This window comes from Rattus norvegicus, chromosome 4 (genome assembly GCF_036323735.1).
Source record: "Rattus norvegicus strain BN/NHsdMcwi chromosome 4, GRCr8, whole genome shotgun sequence".
Classification (NCBI taxonomy): Eukaryota; Metazoa; Chordata; class Mammalia; order Rodentia; family Muridae; genus Rattus; species Rattus norvegicus.
Genome location: NC_086022.1, coordinates 110,316,661 through 110,326,547, shown reverse-complemented (window position 1 = coordinate 110,326,547; position 9,887 = coordinate 110,316,661).

Genomic DNA, 9,887 nt, shown 5'->3' with positions numbered 1-9,887 from the left:
GTTAGACAGAACAATTTGCAAATTCATCTGGAATAACAAAAAACCCAGGATAGCTAAAGCTATCCTCAACAATAAAAGGACTTCAGGGGGAATCACTATCCCTGAACTCAAGCAGTATTACAGAGCAATAGTGATAAAAACTGCATGGTATTGGTACAGAGACAGACAGATAGACCAATGGAATAGAATTGAAGACCCAGAAATGAACCCACACACCTATGGTCACTTGATTTTTGACAAAGGAGCCAAAACCATCCAATGGAAAAAAGATAGCATTTTCAGCAAATGGTGCTGGTTCAACTGGAGGGCAACATGTAGAAGAATGCAGATCGATCCATGCTTATCACCCTGTACAAAGCTTAAGTCTAAGTGGATCAAGGACCTCCACATCAAACCAGACACACTCAAACTAATAGAAGAAAAACTAGGGAAGCATCTGGAACACATGGGCACTGGAAAAAATTTCCTAAACAAAAGACCAATGGCTTACGCTCTAAGATCAAGAATCGACAAATGGGATCTCATAAAACTGCAAAGCTTCTGTAAGGCAAAGGACACTGTGGTTAGGACAAAACGGCAACCAACAGATTGGGAAAAGATCTTTAACAATCCTACAACAGATAGAGGCCTTATATCCAAAATATAAAAAGAACTCAAGAAGTTAGACCGCAGGGAAACAAATAACCCTATTAAAAATGGGGTTCAGAGCTAAACAAAGAATTCACAGCTGAGGAATGCCGAATGGCTGAGAAACACCTAAAGAAATGTTCAACATCTTTAGTCATAAGGGAAATGCAAATCAAAACAACCCTGAGATTTCACCTCACACCAGTGAGAATGGCTAAGATCAAAAACTCAGGGGACAACAGATGCTGGTGAGCATGTGGAGAAAGAGGAACACTCCTCCATTGTTGGTGGGATTGCAAACTGGTACAACCATTCTGGAAATCACTCTGGAGAATCCTCAGAAAATTGGACATTGAACTGCCTGAGGATCCAGCTATACCTCTCTTGGGCATATACCCAAAAGATGCCCCAACATATAAAAAAGACACGTGATCCACTATGTTCATCGCAGCCTCATTTATAATAGCCAGAAGCTGGAAAGAACCCAGATGCCCTTCAACAGAGGAATGGATACAGAAAATGTGGTACATCTACACAATGGAATATTACTCAGCTATCCAAAACAACGACTTTATGAAATTCGTAGGCAAATGGTTGGAACTGGAAAACATCATTCTGAGTGAGCTAACCCAATCACAGAAAGACATACATGGTATGCACTCATTGATAAGTGGCTATTAGCCCAAATGCTTGAATTACCCTAGATGCCTAGAACAAATGAAACTCAAGACGGATGATCAAAATGTGAATGCTTCACTCCTTCTTTAAAAGGGGAACAAGAATACCCTTGGCAGGGAAGAGAGAGGCAAAGATTAAAACAGAGACTGAAGGAACACCCATTCAGAGTCTGCCCCACATGTGGCCCATACATATATAGCCACCCAATTAGACAAGATGGATGAAGCAAAGAAGTGCAGACCGACAGGAGCCGGATGTAGATCGCTCCTGAGAGACACAGCCAGAATACAGCAAATACAGAGGCGAATGCCAGCAGCAAACCACTGAACTGAGAATAGGACTCCCGTTGAAGGAATCAGAGAAAGAACTGGAAGAGCTTGAAGGGGCTCGAGACCCCATATGTACAACAATGCCAAGCAACCAGAGCTTCCAGGGACTAAGCCCCTACCCAAAGACTATACATGGACTGACCCTGGACTCTGACCTCATAGGTAGCAATGCATATCCTAGTAAGAGCACCAGTGGAAGGGGAAGCCCTGGGTCCTGCTAAGACTGAACCCCCAGTGAACTAGACTGGTGGGGGGAGGGCGGCAATGGGGGGAGGGTTGGGAGGGGAACACCCATAAGGAAGGGAAGGCGGGAGGGGGATGTTTGCCCGGATACCGGGAAAGGGAATAACACTCGAAATGTATATAAGAAATACTCAAGTTAATAAAAAAAAAAAAAAAAGAAAGGTTGTCATTTCCCTCATTTCTTTCTTGGCCTATTTATCCTTTGAGTAGAGAAAGGCTACTTATTTGTTTGAGTTAATTTTATATCTAGCCAATTTGCTGATGTAGTTTATCAGGTTTAGGAGTTCTCTGGTAGAGTTTTTGGGGTTACTCAAGTATACTATCATATTATCTGCAAATAGTGATATTTTGATCTCACTTTTCAATTTGCATCCCTTTGGCCTCATCTTGTTGTCCAACTACTCTGACTAGGATGTCAAGTGCTACATTGAATAGGTTGGGAGAGATTGGGCAGCCTTGTCTATACCTTGATTTTAGTGGGATTATTTCAAGTCTCACTCTATTATTTCAAGGTTGGCTACTGGTTTGCTGTACATTGCTTTTACTATGTTTAGGTATGAGCCTAGAGTTCCTGAACTTTCCAAGACATTTATCATGAAAGGGTGTTGAATTTTGCAAATGCTTTTTGAGCATCTAATGAAATGATAATTTGTTTCTTTTCCTTGAGTTTGTTTATACAGTGGATTATATTGATGAATTTCTATATATTGAACCACCCTTGCGCCCCTTGGATGAAGCCTACTTGATCATGGTGAATGATCATTTTGATGTATTCTTAGATTCATTTTACCAGAACTTTATTGACTATTTTTGCATCGATATCAGTAAGGGAAAGTGGTCTGAAGTTCTCTGTCTTTGTAGTGTCTTTGTGAAGTTTAGGTATAAGTGTAACTGTGGCTTCAAAGAACAAATCTCATAGTGTTTCCTCTGCTTTTATTTTGTGGAACAGTTTAAAGAATATTGGTATTAGGGCTTCTTTGAATATCTGATAGAATTCTGGTATAAACACATCTGTTCATGCACTTTTTCCATTGCCAGACTTTGGATGAGTGCTTCTATTTCTTTAGGAGTTATGGGACTGTCTAGATGGTTTATCTGTTCCTGATTTAACTTTGGTACCTGATATCTGTCTAGGAAACTGCCCATTTCATTCAGATATTCCAGTTTTGTTTTTGTATTAGGATCTGATGATTTTTTGAATTTCCTCAGATTCTGTTGTTATTTCTACCTTTTCATTTCTGATTTTGTTAATTTGGATACTTTCTTTGCGTCCTCTGGTTAGATTGGCTAAGGGTTTATCTATCTTGTTGATTTTCTCAAAGAGCCAGCTCCTGGTTTTGTTGATTCTTTGTGTAGTTCTTTTTGTTTCTACTTAGTTGATTTCAGCTCTGAGTTTGATTATTTTTCTGCTGTGTATTCCTCTTGGGTGAATTTGTTTCTTTTTGTTCTAGAGCTTTCAGGTGCGCTCTGAAGCTGTTAGTGTATGCTCTGTCTAATTTATTTTTGCAGGTACTCAGAGCTATTAATTTACTTCTTAGCACTGCTTTCTTTGTATCCCTTAAGTTTGGGTATGTTGTGCCTTCATTTTTGATTAAATTCTAAAATGTTTTTAATTTATTTCTTTATTTTTTCTCCTTCACCAAATTATTACTGCATAGAGTGTAGTTCAGCTTCCATATGTATGTGCGCTTTCTGTTGTTTTTGTTGTTATTGATGACCAGCCTTAGTCCATAGTGATCTGATAGAATGCATGGGATTATTCAATATCCTTGTATTTGGATGGACCTGTTTCTGACCAATTATATGGTCAATTTTTGAAAAAGTACATGAGGTGCTGAGAAGCATTTATATTCTTTTGTTTTAGGATGAAATGTTCTATAGATGTCTGTTAAATTCATTTGGTTCATAACTTTGTAAGTTTCACTGTGTCTCTCTTCAGTGTCTGTTTCCATGTTCTGTCCATTGATGAGAGTGGGGTCTTGAAGTCTTCCATTATTGTTGTGTGAGGTTCGTTTGTGCTTTGAGTTTCTTTTATGAATCTGGGTGCCCATGCATGTGGAGCATAGATGTTCAGAATTTAGAGCTCATTTAGTACATTTTTCTTTTCATGTGTATGAAGTGTCATTCTTTATCTTTTTTTGAAAACTTTTGGTTGAAAATACTTTTATTTCATATTAGAATGGCCACTCAATCTTGTTCCTTAGGATCATTTGCTTCGAAAATTGTTATCATAGCCTTTTACTCAGAAGTAGTTTCTGTCTTTGTCACTGAGGTTTGTTCCCTGTATGCAAAAAAATGCTGTGTCCTCTTTTTATATCCAATCTGTTAGTCTACATCTTTTTTATTTCAGAATTGAGTACATGTTAAGAGATATCAAGGAAGAGTGATTGTTGTTTCCTGTTATTTTTGCTGTTGGAAGTGGAATTATGTTTGTGCTGCTCTCTTCTTCTGGATTTGTTGCAAGAAGATTACTTCTTGCTTTCTCTAGGGTGCAGTTTCCCTTCTTGTGTGGAATTTTCCATTTATTATCCTTTGTAGGGCTGGATTTGTGGAAAGATATTGTGTAAACTTTAATGGAATATTTTGTTTTTTCCCACCTATGTTTGATGAGAATTTTGCTGGATATAGTAACCTGGGCTAGCATTTGCATTCTCTTAGGGTCTGTATGACATCTGTCCAGGATCTTCTAGCTTTCATCATCTCTGTTGAGAAGTCTGGTATAATTTTGATAGGTCTGCTTATATATGTTACTTGATATTTTCCCTTACTGCTTTTAATATTTTTTGTATTTGGTGTTTTGACTATTATGTGACAGGATCAATGTCTTCTCTGGTCCAATCTGTTTGGAGATCTGTAGGCCTCTTGTATATTCATGGGCATCTCTTTCTTTAGACTAAGAAAGTTTTCTTCTATAATTTTGTTAAAGATATTTACTGGCCTTTTAATTTGGGAGTCTTCGCTCTCTTCCATAGCTATTATCCTTAGGTTTGATCTTCACATTGTGTTCTAGATTTCCTGGACATTTTGGACTAGGAGCTTTTTGCATTTTACTTTACCTTTGGTGGTTGTATCAATGTTTTCTATGGTATATTCTACCCCTGAGACTCTCTCTTCTATCTGTAGGTAATGCTTGCATCCATGACTCCTGATTTCTTTACTAGATTTTCTATCTCCAGGGTTGTCACCTTTTGTGCTTTCTTTATTGTTTCTATTTTCATTTTTAAATCCTGGATAGTTTTCTTCAATTCCTTCACCTATTTGGTTGTGTTTTCCTATAATTGTTTAAGAAAAATTTTTGTGTTCCCTCTTTAAGGGCTTCTACTTGTTTACCTGTGTTCGCCTGTATTTTCTAAAGGGCATTATTTATGTCCTTCTTAAAGTCTACTCCCTTCATCATGAGATGTGATTTTAAATCCAAATCTTGCTTTGTGCTATGGTGGGAGAACTGGATGATCTCAAGTTGTCCTGGTGTCTGTTGCTTTGGTTCTTGAGCTTGCCTCTTGCCATCTGGTTATCTCTGATGTAATTTGGTCCTGCTCTCTCTTTCTGGAGCTTGCCCCTTCTGTGTGCCTGTGAGCCTGTGATCTTAGCAGTGATTGCACTCCTGGGAATCCAGGTCTTCCATGGCAGGTTTTGGGTTTGAGAGCTGCCGGATAGTCTGAGCTCTGGGCACAGTTGGTGAGCAGAAGGGTCCTATAGTAGGCAACCCTCTGGTTCCTGCACCCTGTGTGCTCCTGGTCTGTTTCTCTGGACAGTTCGTAGAGATAAAGTGGGGTCCCACCTATGGGCTTAGGAGGGAGAGCACTCCTGGCAGACTAGCTCTCTGCAGGCAGGTTTGTGTTTGAGATCTGAGTGCAGATGGAGACAGAAAGGATCCTGTGCCAGGCTGCTCTGTGGTTCCAGAGCCCTGTGCCCTCTAATCAGGTGTTTTTTTTTTTTGGATAGTCACTGAAGAGAATTTGGGGTCCTACTTGTGTGCTGTGGGATTAGGAGGGAGAGTGCCCTGGCAGAACAGTTTGTTAGGTTTTGGATCTGAGAGATATGGAACAGTCCCAGTTCTGGGAGCAGATGAAGACCAGAAGCATCATTGGTTCTTTGTCTCCATGTTTATATATTCTTTAAAAATATAAACACAGTAATATGCAAAAAGTCCTTGCATATTCTTTATTACATTGGATCTGTACAATACATTCAATCTCCTCTTTTATTCAAATTCATGGTTTGCTGCTAAAACATCATTGATTCACTCAGAAACTTAGTTTTATCATCTGGAAAATGAGCTTAATAAAAATTCCTTTCCAACTTTTAATTTAATGTGACATTGTAGATTCCTTTTGAAAGGTAGATAGAGAATATTGGCATTCTCATTCTTTAGTTCTTTTGGGTAAAATATGAGATTTAATGTGTGATCCAACATGCATTCTACAAAGGCAGTTTGGTACTTGATAAAAATAAAGAGCCCTAAAGTCATTATATGAATCAAAACAACCATAATAATATTATAACAAGGAATAGAATTCCAAAAATTGTATTTAATATCGTTAAGAGAAAAAAGGAAATGAGAGTACCTAATAAAATAATCTTATTTATTATTAAGTAAGTTAAATATTACAGTGTAGTTTATAGTCTAAAGCATATTCTCCCAACTTGGAAAAGTTATTTGAATTACACCAATGCTACTTTGTTGTTTCATTTTGATATTTCATATTTTGATAATATCAATGTATTTCTTATCTACTTCCATGATGCAGTTGTTAAAATATTATGTAGGTTTTACAACTATATTCACATGAGAAAATTGATGTGCATTATTATGATATATGATTGTCATTTTCAGAGAACATCGAGACACAAGAAATTGGCAAAATGATTTGTACGGATTTTACAGTTTAATCTGACTGATGATCATAGATATATAGACGTTAGATAATCTGTTTTGAAAATGTTTTTTTAAAATGTCCTACCATGTTTCTGATAACCAGTGATAGGCTGCTACAGCTATGATGAGATTCCTGACTAAGTGTATCTGTAAGTTCCATGGACTAATTGAAGATGATAGATAGCATAAGGTGAATTCATATGTGTTGATTTGAGGGGGATTATACATTCAAATCAAGAAAGCAATAAAAATCTGATAAGGTCTCTTTTATTATTTTAATTAAATTATAGGTTCTTGAATAAAGATCAGCAGGTAAAAATCATCTTTTCTTTTTAGAACTAGAGTTTGATTTCCAGCATCTATCCATGTTGGACAGCTCACAACCACCTGTAACTACAGGACCCATGGGATCTGATCCACTCTCAGGATTTCAGGGACACTAACATACATATACATATACACTTAAACCTACACATACACATGTGCATATACATACAAACAAGTGCACCTTTAAAATAAAATTGAAGTCAATAAGACTGAGAAGGGCAAAGAGTAGTGACCAAGCATGTGCAAAAATTCTGCATCCATGATATATTCGATAATTGGATTTTGAACAAGAATTGGATGTCTAATTAATCCTTCACAATCCAAAGTAAAAAAGTTGTTTATGTCTATTTTCCTAGAAGCAAACTTCTAGCTCCAGGAAAGTTTTAAACTAGTTCTCAAGCTTAAAAAAAGTAACTTGACTTTTGAGATATGGCAGCGCCAACTCTGAGAGATTAGTTCTTCAATACTTCCGTCAAGAGAAGCAAAGGCAATCGTTCATCAGGTTCCCATCATTTGTCACTGAGGGTGTGATGGGGACACAGAGCTTCAATCCCCATCCCAAAACCTCCTTTCCTTTGGCACAACAGTGGGGATTGAATATGGCATAGATGTTTTTTGAAGCTGTAATTAAGAACAAGACAGAGACTTGGAGAGAAGACTGGAAACACGGTGAAACCCCAGAAAATGTAAGGAGAAATGATTTGGGCTGAATTAAGTCAGTGATATAATCTGTGTGGAAGTGCATGTAACACAGTAGAAGTGAAACTTTTATATATACTCCATAGCATTCCAAAATTATTTGTGTTCATTCAAACATGAGGTTTTGAATACCTTCAAATGCAATGGCAATATCTCAGAACTTAGAAACTAACTTATTTGTTATATATATATATATATATATATATATATATATATATATATATATATTACATGAATGTATAATAAAGTTGGAATGATTCCATGTTACTGGTAAATCCGTACTAATAAGTGAAACAAATCTGGAAACAAAACAAAACAAAACAAAAAACCCAACTTTCTGTGGAGAATGGAAAGCCTGTCACTATTGGTTGTAATGTAAATGAGCATGATCATAAAGGAAAACGACATAGATTCTCTTCAAAACAAAAAACAAACAACAATAAAAACAGCAAAAAGAATACAACGTGGTCCAGCAATCTATTGCTAGCTATTTACCCAAAGTATTGGTAGTCAGTTTGATGAAGCGATGCCTACAAGCACATCATAGTCTCCAGGTTATAACATCAGTCATACTCCTAGGAGGAGAGCAGAGGATGATGACTAGTAGAGTCTGAGTCGTCAGACTCTGTTAAATAAGGGGACATATTTTTAAAATATCTAGCACACAGAAGATCGAGTATAGTTAGTTGTAGTATTAAAAATTTATTAAAAAGTTGGGGTAAAATACTCCTCAAAACCAATAATGGCAAATACTTAAAGTTGTGGCATAATAGTTATATTTATTGTCTTATTCTTATGTATATTTGTCATATTTTCCATTGTCATCTTGGCTCACCTAGGAAAATGGTACCTCAACAGAGAAATTAAATCCTTCTGACTGGTCTCAGACCATGTCTGAGAGGCATCTTTTTAGTTCCTTCAAAGATATATGAAGGCCCAGCCTACTGTGAGAAATTCCATCTCCAAGCATGTGATGGATGAAAATGTTAGGTGGGCAAGGTAGGTGAAATAAACAAATTAGTAGTGTTTCTCTGTGATCCCTGCTTCTGGTGTTACCTCCAGATTCCTACCTTGGTTCCTGCTAGGGCTTCTATCCATGTTAACAGAACACTATAAGCCTACTAAACTTTTTATCCTTCAAGATGCTTTTAACCATGGTGTTTATCATAGCAACAGAAATATCATGAGAAAAAAATTCATGGATCATAACATTGCTTATAAATATATGGGTCTATATCCTGTCAATTTATCAGAACTAATACCAAAAACTTTTAGCTACGTTACAAGTGACACCTTAAATTATAAGAAAGAAATGTGACATTTAATAAAAATCTTTATATTCTTGACAACATAGAAAAGTTGTCATGTCTTACAAAACTTTTTTAAAGTTTAAACATGTCTTACAAAAAACGACCTTTTTATAGAAATAGCTGAAGCATTTACTAGAAAAATTGAAATTCCAAGAATCCACGAGGTTCTTCCTATCATCCAACACAGAGAGACATCATTTCTTACCCTTGTTTATTTCTCTTCTGAGATTACTAAGACATAATTCATAAGCCATAACATTTACCCTTTTAAGTCCTGCCATTCTGTGGATTTTAGAGATTTTCATCATTAATTTCAGAACAAATTTGGCTTAGAAAAATAGTATAGGTATGAGCCGGCAGCTCTCATCTTCCCTTCCCACTCAGCCTTGGGAAATCATGGATCTACATTCAATTTCTATAGATTTTACTTTGGCTACTACAGTTAAGGGAATCAGAAGTATTTGTGTGACCCTATCTTTTTTCACTTAACAGCTTTTTAGATATTTTCTCTATCACAGCTTGTACAAGACACTCATCCCTCGCCAACCCATGTCTGATGATCCTCCATTGTTTGCATCTCACTTTGTTTATCTACCTGTTAGGAGGATATTAGGCTTAGTCATCTTGAAGTCATTGTGAATATGATTGTTCACATTTTGTATTATTGTTAATGGAATTTCCAAAACATTTTAGGGTTGTAGCCTAGAAAATTCCATGTAATCTGTCCTGGTATGTACATGTTAATTAAGTTGAATACTCTCCTTATAGGACAGTGGTTATTTTTCCATGTCAGTT